Source organism: Rhinolophus sinicus, linkage group LG03, assembly GCF_036562045.2.
Source record: "Rhinolophus sinicus isolate RSC01 linkage group LG03, ASM3656204v1, whole genome shotgun sequence".
Lineage (NCBI taxonomy): Eukaryota > Metazoa > Chordata > Mammalia > Chiroptera > Rhinolophidae > Rhinolophus > Rhinolophus sinicus.
In genome coordinates, this window is record NC_133753.1 from 155,438,899 (window position 1) to 155,452,657 (window position 13,759).

At 36.9% G+C, this 13,759-nt stretch overlaps 1 long non-coding RNA gene across 6 annotated transcripts in view; it reads left to right on the plus strand.

The window, feature by feature from the left end:
- The window catches only part of LOC141570698 (uncharacterized), a 401,214-nt gene that overhangs the window by 183,470 nt on the left and 203,985 nt on the right, over positions 1-13,759 (plus strand). For all 6 annotated transcript variants that reach the window (XR_012495111.1, XR_012495110.1, XR_012495109.1 and 3 more), the window contains one exon: positions 12,775-12,843. This is a non-coding gene — a long non-coding RNA (uncharacterized LOC141570698). The remainder of the gene's footprint in view (positions 1-12,774; positions 12,844-13,759) is intronic.

Below are 13,759 nucleotides of genomic sequence, written 5' to 3' on the forward strand. Positions count from 1 at the left end.
TGATTAGCTATTTTTAACTGTGAAAATGACTCATGTTTCTCATTAAAATTTCAAACGATACATGAACATATAAGGAACAGAGTAAGCATCACCCCATTATAGGGCCATTGCTCAAGCTGGTTTCTCTGCCTGGATCACTACCCCACCCCACCCCCCATCCTAGGGACAGAGTTCTATATCAACATATCTGCTTCTGTGGTATATTTAATGGAAGTGTGTTTTCTTTTGTATGGCTAAATCATTAATTCATTATTGTTTTTTAACTGACGTCTTATTAATTGATTTTTAGGTAGTTTAAAATGTTTTTTTCTAGTATAAATAATTCTGTAAGAAGCATCCTTTTATATACATCTTTTGTCTTAGGATAAATTCCTAAAAATAGAATTACTAGATCAAATGATATGCACATTAAATTTTTGATATGTCTTGCCAAATGCACATTGCCCTTCTGGAATGTTTAATCAGTAATATGTAAAGTAGCATTTTCCCATGCTCTACCAACACTAGGAAGCCTCAGTTTATAAAACCTTTGGCTATCTGATGAAATTATATTGTTTTAATTTACTTTTATTTGTTACTAATTCAAACATTTTTCGTCTGTTCATCTATCCTTTTCACGTTTTCTTTCGTAAATGTCCTGTTCATATTCTTTGCCCATTCTTTTTTGCATTGGGATACTGATCTTTTTCATATTAAAGATTTGCAGGTGTTTTTAAAAATATATTATGGGCATTGACACTTTGCTATACCTACTGCAAATATTTTTTCCATGTATCATTTGACATTTAATTTTTTATGTTGTGGTTTTTCCATATAGAGGTTAAAACAACAAACAAAATAAGATAGCCATCTAATCACCTTTTCTTTTGTGATTTTGTATTTTTATATCATTCTCTTTATCCACTTCCGATCATATTGTCTCATTATTTGTGCCTGACTGAATCTGAGGCTTGGATGAAAGTCAGATGGCTAAGGATTCATTCTAAGACAGAGACTGTGTTGATGAAAATGGGGGCACATCTAAAAATGTGTCTGAGATTATTTCTGTCCTCTCATTCCATGACTTTGTCTTTTTCTGCATGGATTGTGGGGTCCCCATGCTGTGGTTTCAGGACAGTTGGAGGGCAGGATTATGTAAGATGACCTTTCAACAAACACACAAAATGAGGAAAATATCTCTTCTTTAAGAAGAGGGCTCTCTGCCAGTCCCATTGTGGACAGGGCAGTACTAATGACCAAACTGAGCCTAAGTAACAGAGAAGACTAAGACAAATTGATGGAGAAGATAAAATCCATTCTGAAGAGCTAAGGTGAAATAGCCATCATTTGTTAAGTGTCTACTCTGTGTACAACATCTTACATGATAGATATTCTTGTCCCCATTTTACATATCTTAAAAACTAACCAACAAACAAAGCTTACAGAGGTGAATGACTGGTCTAAGGCCATGTAGAAAATAGGTAGAAGAATCTGAATTGGAATTCTGATCTGAGCTGAGTCCAAAGCTATAATAGTAACAACAACAAAAAGTTAGTATTATTGAGTACTCCTCTTGACAGGCATGCTAAAAGTGCTTTGCATCTGTTAGGTTTTTTTTTTTTTTTTTTTTTAAGGAGGGCACAGCTCCCACGGGCCCATGCATGGATCAAACTGGCAATCCTGGTGTTATCAGCACCATGCTCTAACCAACTGAGCTAACCAGCCATCCCATAGCTCTTTTAATATGGAAGCAACCTTTTGAGATAAACATTTCTAAAGATGAAAATGCTGAAGCCCAGAGCAGCTAAGTAGCATACCCACGGTCACACAGCTAGTAAGTTGCAGAATCAAGAATTGAACCAAAACATTCTGAGTTTTGATACCTGTGCTCTTTTCTTAATACTGATCTTTTCTTTCTTTTTAAATTTTATTTTTAAAGACAATAACTTTATTATTTATAATTATTAAATCCCCATGCTTATTAAAATTTCATGTACTTCAAACAAATCATTGTTTCCATCACTCCATGCTGCTTGCTCCCAATATATGTTCTGAATTAGCATTCGTCCTTGGGAGAGTGTAGCACCTAATTCTCACCCTCCATGCTTTGAAGGTTATGTTCCTGTCTGTATCTTCATGAAAATATATTTTTTGGGTAACTACTAAATGGGGAAAGGAATAATTTATATAATTACCAGGCAATCTTGGTATTGTCAAGCGTGACCAAAGTACCTGGAAAAGTTAATAAGTGAGTGATTGTTTAATTACTTAACTACTAATGATTTCCCAGGAATCGAACCATTTGGTTTTGCACCCAAACATTTTCTATTAAGTTGATTGAGAATAACCTGTAAGACAGCAGAGTTGTGAGCTCCAAAGGTCATTGCATTGGGGTCGCCATTATTGATTCTACCGTGGGGTTCCACTAAAACATTGATTAAGGTATTGACTAGTTATTTAGTGCATCCTCTCAGTAGGCATGCGTAACACGCTGGATGATCAAAAATAAATTGTGCTTTCAAAATCTTGCTCCCCAGTCTGGAACCTTTTCCTATGATGCACTTATATTTTCTTTCAATTGGTGTCCTTACTGAAAAACATTTTCCCAAAGCTTGGTCATATATTAAATTTGAGTATATAAAAGATGAATGCCAGATTTCAGAAAATCTTTTGATGCATAGATAGCATTTTTATTTGGGAATTTCCTCCCTGCCTTCACTTCCCTCCCACACACATATATAATCCAACTAACTTCTCCCTCTCCTCAACTAATCGGTTTTGGGATATTCAGCAAGGACTGGGGAATGAATAATTCAATGAGAGTTATTAGAAAGAAACAAAGGAAGATATTTATTCCTGGATACAAAGAGAATGTTTCTTATCTTTAGAGTAGGGCTTCTTATTAATAGCAGGGCCAGACTCACCTGCAGTGCTGGTTAAAACACAGATTCCTGGGTCCCACCCATAGAGACTCTGATTTGGTGGGTCTAGGGTGAACCCTGAGAATTTGCATTTCTTACAAGTTCCCATGTGCTGCTCATTGTGGTGGTTTTAAAACATAGCCACAAATTCTTCAACACTCTTCCCTTTTAGCTGCCCTATACCTCTGTTTCTCTATATTCATTTAACCGATACGGCCTATAGATTTTACCCTGCAAATGTTTCTCACACCTGCTGATTTCTTTGCACTGACTACCACTGGCCAAATTTCTACCCTCTTCATCTCTCACCTGGACTATTGTAATTATCTCTTTCTTCTTTTCCCTGCCTCTAATACTGCCCTTACCTTAAATCCATTTACCACTCTAGATAGTATAACCATCTAATACTAAAATCAATTCCTTCTTGTGTTTTTTTCCTATAAATTTGTCATGCATCTTTCAAAACTCACTTCAGAAATGATCTTCTCAAGGAAGCCTTCTTTGTTGGGCTAGATGGTTCTCTTCTGTCTCACATATCCCCCTGTGCACACTGTTAACTTAATTTATTTTCCATTTATTGAAACTGTGTGCAGTGGTTTCTTCCATTAGAATGTAAGTCCCTTCAGGCAGAAATCATAGCTTACTCATTTGTCTACAACAACCACCTAAGACAGGAACATAATAGTTGCTTAATAAATGTCAGACTACACTAAGCAGTAACACTGGATTAGGTGGTAAGGACATGTTGGGCAGGAGGAATTCATTCATTCACATATTTATCGAGCACGCTATGGGCTGAATTGTGTCCCCCCATTCATACATTGAAACCCTAATCCCCAATACCTTAGAATGTGATTATATTTGGAGAGAAGGTCTTTAAAGAGGTAATTAAGAGAAAATGAGGCCATTAGGATGGTCCCTAATCTAATCTGACTGGTATGTTTATAAGAAGAAGAGATTTAGACACAGATACAAGGAGAGAAGACCATCTGTAAACTAAGGTTAGAGGTCTTAGAAGAAATCAACCCTGTGCCAACACCTTGACTTCAAACTTATAGCCTTTAGAAATTGAAGACAATATATAGATGATGTATTACAGATTTGTACACTTGAATTCTGTGTAACTTTACTAACAATTGTCACCCCAATAAACTTTAGTTAAAAAAGAAAACAGAAAAGAAATGTAAGACAATAAATTTAGGTTGTTTAAATCACCCAGTCTGTGGTACTTTGTTATGGCAGGCCTAGCAAACTAAACACCTATTATGTATTAGGTGTTATTCCAGGTCCTTCGGAGGCTTAGATGAATCCCATACACAGGTCCTCTGCCCTCATCTGATGGAGCTTGCAGTCTACTGGGTGTCTCTTAGATGTGAATGGCTCTTTAACTTAACAGGGTAAATGGGCTATGCATGAGCATCCATGGGTACACACAGGATGACACAACCCAATACCTGATCTCAAGGAATTTACAACATAAATTCAGAGACAATGCTTAACATGCATAGTAAAATGAAGAGACAATTCAAGACCAACTTAGACTGAGGACAAAAAAATGTCTTTAAGAATGCCAAAATGGTGGTGGTGGGTGGGGGATTGTTTAGGACAAAGCATATGGAGAGATTGTTCATTCAAAGACTTCAAGGAGGTAGAATTTCAGATAGGCAGAGCTTAGACGAAAAGGAGCAGGGCTAATACCTGGGAAAAGAGCAGAAGGAGCAACGATCCAGAAGCCATGAGCCTGATGCTTTCAGGGCTAGACTGGAGACAGCAGCAAAATCACCTGTTGGAGAATAATAAGAGTTATTAATAGTATAATAATTGCCGCTAGTTACATGTATTTACTGTGTGTCAAGCACTGTGTGAAATGCGTTGTAAACATTGGCTCGTTTTCTCTTTAAGCCAAAGCTACAAGTAGGTATTATTTTCTTATTACAAGTTAAAGCCTAAGACTCAGAGCAGTAATTGTCTATGGCTATTGCAGGTCATTTGTTAAAAGAGTAAATGAAAGAAGAGATGATACCTACCCAATAATTGATAAGGAATCAATGTGAGATCTTTTAACAGAGGAAACAATAATATGAAAATAATTGAAAGCTTAACCTGATATCCATTTGTAGGGTGATATAGATCAGTGGTTCTGAAACTTGGTTGCACATTACTGTGTTTCCCCGAAAATAAGACCTAGCCGGACAATCAGCTCTCATGCATCTTTTGGAGCAAAAATTAATATAAAACCCGGTATAGTATAATATAATATAATATAATATAATATAATATAATATAATATAATATAATATAATATAATATAATATAATATAATATAATACAATACAATATAATATAATACAATACAATATAATATAAAATACCAGGTCTTATATTAATTTTTGCTCCAAAAGATGCATTAGAGCTGATTGGCTAGGGCTTATTTTCGGGGAAATACGGTAGAATTATCTGGACAGCTTTGAAAAATCCTGGTGCCCAGATATACCCAAATACCTAAGATCTTTACCAGAAATCTCTGTTCCTCTAAATCCTTCCTCCCTGTCTTCTCCTCTCCCATACACACACACCCTGAACCCCAGTTCCTTCCACCTCTTTTATTTCCATTGTAGTTATTTTTATTTTATTTCACCCATTTAACATTCCATATAAGACTGTTTTAAAAATGTGGTGCCCAATATGAACTTTCCTCTTGTAGCAAATTGCCCGTCTCTTTCTTAGTATTGCCAGATTTAGAACAAGAAAGCCACAGGCCCTTTTTAAATGTCTCTGCATAGTTATTCCATCTCCTATATCTACTGTAAATTTCTTTGTGTTTGTCTGCCTATTTTTGCTTCTTTTACCCACCGAATCATCCACGTGTTAAGAACCACACCTGTTTTATTTACCATGAACACCAACTAGCACAAAGCAGCTTCACAGGTAGTAGAAACTAATTTTTTCCAGAAAGATGTCAAACAGCCCTTTCTAAATGAGAAAGGTTAAGGGCTTGCATAGCCCAGCTGAGCAGATTAGCTTTAGCTTCAGTGTGAATTTTAAATTAAGATGGAAAACACAGCTGACAGGGTGAGAGCTGTATGTTTCCTTCTGCCCACCGAGGCTGGGCCTGGCCAAATGTGGGTTGGCTCAGAGAGCCTTTTGATCTGGGTTACAGCACAGTATTCTGCCTGAATGCTCATCCTCACTCCATTTCTATTTCCCTCCAGGCAACACAATCAATCCTCTTAGACAGTGGTTCTCAGATTCATTCCCCCAAGAGTTCATAGGGCTGAAAATATAAATAGGGTCAAGAAAAGTTTCAGTAAATTAATGAAAGGCAGGCCCACTGATTTGTGTTAAGGATGTGAGTTATCCCTGCCTCTGATTTCATCACCCAGACTAACCCTCTCTTAACAAATGTCTGCTTGGCCCTGTTCTCAGTGATGGCCAAACTGCATTTCTTACGTGTTTCAGGAATACAGCTGTGCAGTGAGGTCACTGATTCTACATATATCGGGGACAAATTTAGTCCGAGACACTCAAGTTTCAGTGAGTGATGCTGTCCTACATGTTATCATGGAATCCCTACATGAAATGGAAGTTTCAGATAATCCTGGATCTGTCTCCTGTTCTAATAGTCCTTTAATATTTGTTTTGTTCAATTTTGTTTTTCACTTAGAACAGCAGAAATTTATTCTCTCACAGTTTTGGAGGCCAAAACTCTGAAATCAGTCCCCCTGGCCTGCCAGGAGGTTGTGGGGCAGAATCTGTGCCTTGTCTTTTCCAGCTTCTGGAAGCTGCCAGCAACATCACTCAGATCTCTGCTCCTGTCTTTACATCGCCTTCTCCTCTGTGTATCTAATCTCCCTCTGCCTCTCTCTTATAAACACTTGTGATGGCTTTTAGGATCCACCTACATAATTTAGAATAATCTCATCTCCAGACCCTTCACTTAATCATACCTGCAGGAACTTTGTTACCCAGGGTAACAGTTTCCAGGTGTTAGGACCAGGGATTAAGAAATCTAAATCCAGGTATCATGGTAGAAATTTATTTCTCTCATAAAAGAAATTGAGATAGGCCAACAAGTGCTGGTAAGGCAGTTGTACAATGTAAGCAGAGTGATAGTTCTTAAGTATTGGCCAAATACGTTGTAAGTAAATTTTAAATTAGAGTGGTACAAATGTCTGATAAACTTCTGAGCAAGCAGTCTGTGGTTGATTCTAGTAATACCAATAAGAAAAGCATGCAGGAGCACCTAAGGGAGCATTCTGAAGAAGATGCCTGCTTCTGTCTCTAAGATACCCAGCCAAAGGAATTCTTTCTTCAAGAAGATGGAGACAGAGCTTACTACCAAGTCACTTCAGTACTGCCTTTCTGGTAAAGTGGAGAGACAACTTAGAATTTCTTTTAAAAGGTGTTGACTTTAGGCCTCATTATTTTACTTTTAGAAATTTCCCCAACATTGCAAATAACTTATGCAGAGTGAAGGATGGCAGGTCAATTAGCTGCCAAATCAAGGATGAGAGGACTGGGGGATGTTTGTACTGGAAAATTCCACTTAGTTGAACAGCCAGGGTCCAGGCGAAGCTGACATTCAGGAGAAGATAAATACAAACAGTGTTTTCCTGGGGCCTCTAATAATGTGGCAGCAGAATGAACAAGCTAAAGAAACTCAACCAAAAGCAGACAATAGCAACTTCCTTTTGCTTTAGAATAATAAGAATAGTAACTACAACAAACTATGGGACAAAGCTCAGCAGTAACAATAAACAAAAGAGATGAAATATGCCTTTGACTCTTGGGGTTCCAAATGGTGATAACAAGTTGCCAAGGATGATTGTGTGACCACTGAACACAAACTCTTTCCTTGGCCATCCAACAATGAGAGCTGAAGAGCATGAGGGGACCAGGGAGTCTTCCTGTGTGAAAGGTAGGATTGCAAGCTCAGATGCTCCTGAGGCCTGAGCTCCATCACTAAGCTGAAAAGCATGATTTTCTTAGCAACTTAAATTGTCAAATGGCTGAAGGAGCATAGGGCCTGCTTTGTTAGGAGGAAGCATTCATAACCCTGGATTTAGTTAAGTAGAGAACAGTTCTTAATATTCTCTGAAATGAGGAAAACAAAAACTCTAATTCTTTAAGGAAATCAACTGAAAACCAGGAATGGCAAATATCATTAGAATATTCAATTTATTGTTCATGAATGCTAATATGATTGAACAGATGCAGATAGACTGCAAAATTATACATTTTCCTCTAAGTTTTCATGGCCTGGCTCATTGTATTATTTGAGTGAGTCAGGGTGATGTATGAGTTTCATGCGTCCTAAGCCCTCCTAAAGCTGGGGTGTGCCCCCCTAGCAGGCAAGGCCTGTTGCACTATTAAAACAAGTTATTAGCTGTTCTTGCTGCCAAATATGAGATGATTTTTTCCCTAGATGTGGGATAATCAGTGATAAAACTGTCCAGTCTGAGCTTTTTATCATAAATAAAAAGTGAAAACTACTTCATCATGAGGTAACACAGCATCTTAATAGTGAATCCAGACAATTTTATAAAAAAGACTTTATGGCACAATGGAAAAGAGAAAACTTGATGCCATTGCTGGTAATTATGGTCCAGAGGGAGAAGTCATTAATAGGCTGAAAGATGCTAAATGTACAAGTTAAGGATGATAGTTATTCTTTTGGATTATGTTTACCTTTAAGGCTTTCCCCCTTTGAGATTTTTTTTTAAAGCTGGTAACATCAGTTTAAACTCTAGACATTCAAACAAAGTTTTATGAAGTCCAGCTTTGATAAAATCCTCCGTATTTATTCTGATGTGTGGTAGGAAGGTATAGGGTGGAGGGTAGAGGTTCATTATGGTGAGATCCTAAATTTAGCAAGATATTTTCTGAAGTCAACTTAAAATTGTACAAGTTCACATGAATTTCCCTGACTCATTTTTGTTTTTAACAGTTTTGTTGAGGTTGTCATACCGTAACTGCACATATTACGATTTTGATACATTTTGACATATTCATACACCCATGAAACTATCACTGTAATCAAGAGAGTGAATATAGCCATCACTCTCAAAAAGTTTGGGTCCCTTTATTATATCTTCTCCTCTCCTCTTCCCACTCCACCCTCCATCCCCTGGCAACCACCGGTTGATCATTATAGATTAGTTTGCACTTTCTAGAATTTTATATAAATGGAATTATATAGTATATATTCCATTTTGCCTTGCTTACTTCCCTCAGCATAATAGTTTTGAAATTCACCCATTTTTAAATTTGTATTAATAGTTTATTTCTTTTGATTCCATGTAGTATTACATTGTGTGAGTATATACCAAAATTTGTTTATTTAACTTTTGATAGACATTTGTGTTATTTCCAGTTTGGGGCAATTACAATAAAGAGTTTAAGGACATTCATGTAAAATTCATTACACGGACATAGTTTTCGTTTTCTTTTCTTTTCTCATTGATGGAATAGCTGGATTGTATGGTAGGTGTATGTTTAATTTTCAAAGTTTGATGTTATATTTTCCTCTCATTGAGTTCAGAATATTTTAAAATTTGAAAACTTCTTTGACTCATGGGTTATTTAGAAGTATGTTGTTTAATTTCCAAATGTTTGCAAATTTTTCAGATAATATTTTGTTTTGGATTTGTAGTTTAATGTCAGTATTTTCAAAGAACATAATGTTGTACAGTTTCTATTCGTCTAAATTTGTTAAGGTTTGTCTTATGGCACAGAATGTGGTCTATCATGATGAACAGTCCATGTCCACTTGAGAAGAATGTGTATTTTACTGTTGTTGGATAAAGTGACCTATACATGTCAGTCAGGTCAAGTTGGTTGGTTGTGTTGCTAGTCTCTTTTATATCCTTATTTTCTGTCCATTTTTCCTATCAGTTACTGAAAGGTAAGTGTTGAAACTTCAAAAATAATTGTAGATCTGTCTATTTCTTCTTTGTATATTTTAAGTCCTATTGTCACTTAGATACATAGTCAGAATTATTACGTTTTTGTGGAGAATTGGCTCCTTTCTCATTTATTGTCACACTTTAGTCCCTGTAATATTTCTCATTCTTAAGTCTATTTTTCCTGATATCAATATAACTTCTCCAGTTATCTTTTTATTAGTATTTGCATGCGATATCTATTTCCATTCTTTTACTTTTAACCCAGCTATTAATTATATTTAAAGTTGACTTTTTGTAGGCAGCATATAGTTGGGTCTTATTTTGATTTTTATCTAATTGGATAATCTTTATCTTTTCACTGATGTGTTTAGGTAGTTTACATTTAATATAATTATTGATATGGTTAGTTTTAAATCTATTATCTTGCTAAATGTTTCCTAATTGTATCATCTATTCTTTTCTTTTCTCTTTTTGATTGACTTTTTATGACTCCATCTTTATCTCCACTAGCGGTTTATTATTTATACCACTTTAAAACAACCTTTCTAGTTTTGCTCTGGGATTTACAATATACATATTTAATTAATCAGAATTCAAACAATGTTAACCATTTTGTAAGGGTGAAATTTGGTAGATAAATAATATAATTAAACATAGCTAGTTTGCAGTTTAGTCCATCCTGATATTCATCTATTTTCTCTTTGTTTCTCCTTTGATTAACTGAAGAACTCTGTTCCCTTTTCCAAGGCTACCCATCCCTTGTTAATTAACAAACATCCTAACCGAAAAGAGCAGCTTCTTTAATCCTCAGGACCTTGGGACCCAAGATCACAACTCCCTAGCAGTCTTTCTTCACAGATGGCAATAAACAATGAGATTTAAGATAACACTGAGGCAGACCTGAGGCCTCAGAAGACCCCAGGGGACCACTTCTCAACTATTAGCCATGAGGCCTGCTTTCCTTTGTTCTTTCCCATTTATCTGCATATTGGCTCAGTCTGCCATCTTCTCTAGCTGCTGACATCTAGAATAAAAGATGCTTTTCTCCTCACCAACCCTTGTTACTCTAATTTTTTCGGACTGTTGGGGCGGCAAGTGGCACTGAACCTGAGTTTGGTAACAATTTTATCTGTCGTATAAGAACATTGTAACAGTATATTCCTAATTCCTCCCTCCTGTGCTTTGTTTCGTTATGCATTTTACATATGCTTTAAACACACAATATATTGCTACTGTTTTTGCTTTAGATAATTACCTTTCAGAGCAATTAAAAATAAGAAAAGATAAATTTTATGTTTGCCATCATTTATTACATTTCCAGAGCTCTTCATTTCCTGTGAAGATGCAAATTTCTGTCTGATAATTTACATCTTTGACCTGAAGAACTTCCTTTAACATTTCTTTGTAGTGAAGATCTAATGGAAATGAGTTAGTTGAGCTTTTGTTTGTGTGAGAAACCCTCTATTTCTTCCCTTCTCTTTGAAAGCTCTTTTCTGTGGGTTCAGAATTCTGAATTGAGAGGTGTTTTAAAGTACTTTAAAGACATTACTGCATTGTCTTTTGGCTTATGTGGTTTCTGATGAAAGTCTACTCTTATTCTTATCTTTGTTTCTCTATACTTAGTGTAGCTTTTTCTCTCTAGCTGCCTTCAAGATTTTCTCTTTGTCATTGTTTTTCAGTAGTTCCGAGCTTTCCAAACCTGATACTTTTCTGTGAATGGTTGTAGAATAGTAGGTCAAATATTCTAAGTACAATGAGGATTTCATGTGTCATTGTTGGCTTGAAAATGTAGGGGGTCATTTGGAAAGGATCTGAGAGTGGCTAATAAGAGCTGAGAGCTATCCCTGGCTAAAAGCCAGCAAGAAAGTGGGGACATCAGTCTTACAACCACAGGAACCAAATTCTATCAATAACCAGAATGAATTTGGAAATAGATTCTTCCCCAGATCCCCCAGATAAGAGCCCAGCCCAACTGACACCTTAATTTTGACCCTATGAGACCCTGGGCAGAAAATCCAGTCAAGCCTGCCTGGGCTTTTAACCTTCATAGCTGTGAAGTAACAAATGGGTATTATTTTTAAGCTTCTAAATTGTGGTAAATGATTACACAGTAATGCAAAACTAATATGGTAGTCTACCCAACATCCTGCAAATTATGAGGTTTTCCACTTCTGGCTAGTGGAAACAAGCACTGTTCCCTGTTCTGCGGTTGCTCTGAATTTTGCTCCCTTTAGTCCTTTTGTATGGTTCTTCCCGTGGCTTCTGGTACTTTCCTCACATTCATGTGCTCGTCAGTACTCAGCTGAATACTCAGGGGTGTCCTGAAGCTCTCCAGAGTTCTCTCTCTGAACAGCTCTCTCCATTCCGGTACTTTGCTCTAAAAATTTTAGCCACTTTATACTCCCGGCTCTGTCACCTCAACCCAGAGAGACATTCAGGCTGTGCTTGGGTACTTTCTCCCTGTACTGCAGACTGGGTACAGGAAGTAAGCTGGTGATTAGGGCACACTTAATTCGTTTAATGTTTCTCGGAGATCACTGTCCTTTGTTGCCTCATGTCCTATGTCTTGAAAGCCATTGTTGCATATATTTTGTCATGTTTTTGGTTGTTTCAGGAAGGAGTGTAAATTCAGTCTCTGTTATTCTGTCTTTGTCTGAAGCAAAATTCCTCGGTTAAATGCATTTGGAATCAGGCAATGTTTAAATCCGGAGTTTGGGGTCTAAAATGCTCAAACATGCACTTCCTGCCAGGAGTGTGGTATCAGCATCCTCTGTATTTATAGATTGAGGGTACCATGTTAATTATAGTAATCCACTAATATTTTTTATGTAGATGGGGATGAAAATATTAAAACAAAAAGCCTAGTACAATCAAGCCCTAATTTAGGTCTATTCTGTTCTGAAGGAGAAGTCAGATAGAACGTCTGAAAGTTGTTTTTTTTACAGTTCAATCTTCCTTTCTTACTTTAGGAAGCAGGCTGATTTCCAATTTTAAGGCCGGGGATCTGCAGAGAGTGGTCTGATCTCCTTTCATGCTGAGTGAGTACTTCCTTCTTTTTATTCTTTTGGTGATACCAACTCTTAGTTTAGAACAAGATGCTTCGCTCTTGGGATCACAAACTTCCCTTTAGGTTCTCTAGAAGGCATCGCCTCGGATACACCTCTTTTATTCACAGGGTTCCACAGCCAAGTGCCACAGGGTCGAGGTGAATTTGAGAAGATGAAATGTGTTGTTATGAAACGCTCTTGATGGTTGACACATATAAGCTACGTTAGGGGCTTTATTTTATGTCACAGTGATGAGCGGCTTGCTTCTCTGTACCGGGAGAGGCCATGGGTCCTTGCTCCCCCTGGCTACTGCTTTCTCCAGCTTACCTGCAGTGCAGCCTACTGAAGCCATGTTTGTTTGTGTGTTTGGGGACAGGGGAGATTCTTATATGCTTGCTTTGAAGGAAAAAAAAAGTACTACTAATGCTTCCCTTGAGTAACACTGCTCTTCTCACATAGAAACAAGTTCTTACAAAAGGAATACCTTTTGTGGAACTGGCCAAATCATGGAATCTTAGATTTGAAGAGGTTAGAGCCAAGGCATTCAGATGTCCAAATAGGTGAGAGAACCATGTGGATATAGTGGAATAAGTTTGTTATGTCTAACCATGTGCTTTAAAGTATGCTTTTCAAACTTTAATGCACATATGAATGATACGGGAAACTTATTAAAATGCATATGCTAATTCAGCAGGTCTATGGTGGGGCCTGGAATTCTGCATTCCTCACAAGGGGAAAGGTAAATGTAATCACAATCAGTATTCATTTATTTAGCACCTAAAGGCTATACTCAGTTATATGGGGAAAAGGGGGAATCAGAATAAGTCATCTTATAGAACTTACAAAGTACAAGGAAGTTGAGATATATACAAAACATTAGATTATAAGTAGTATAGTGCAGTACCTA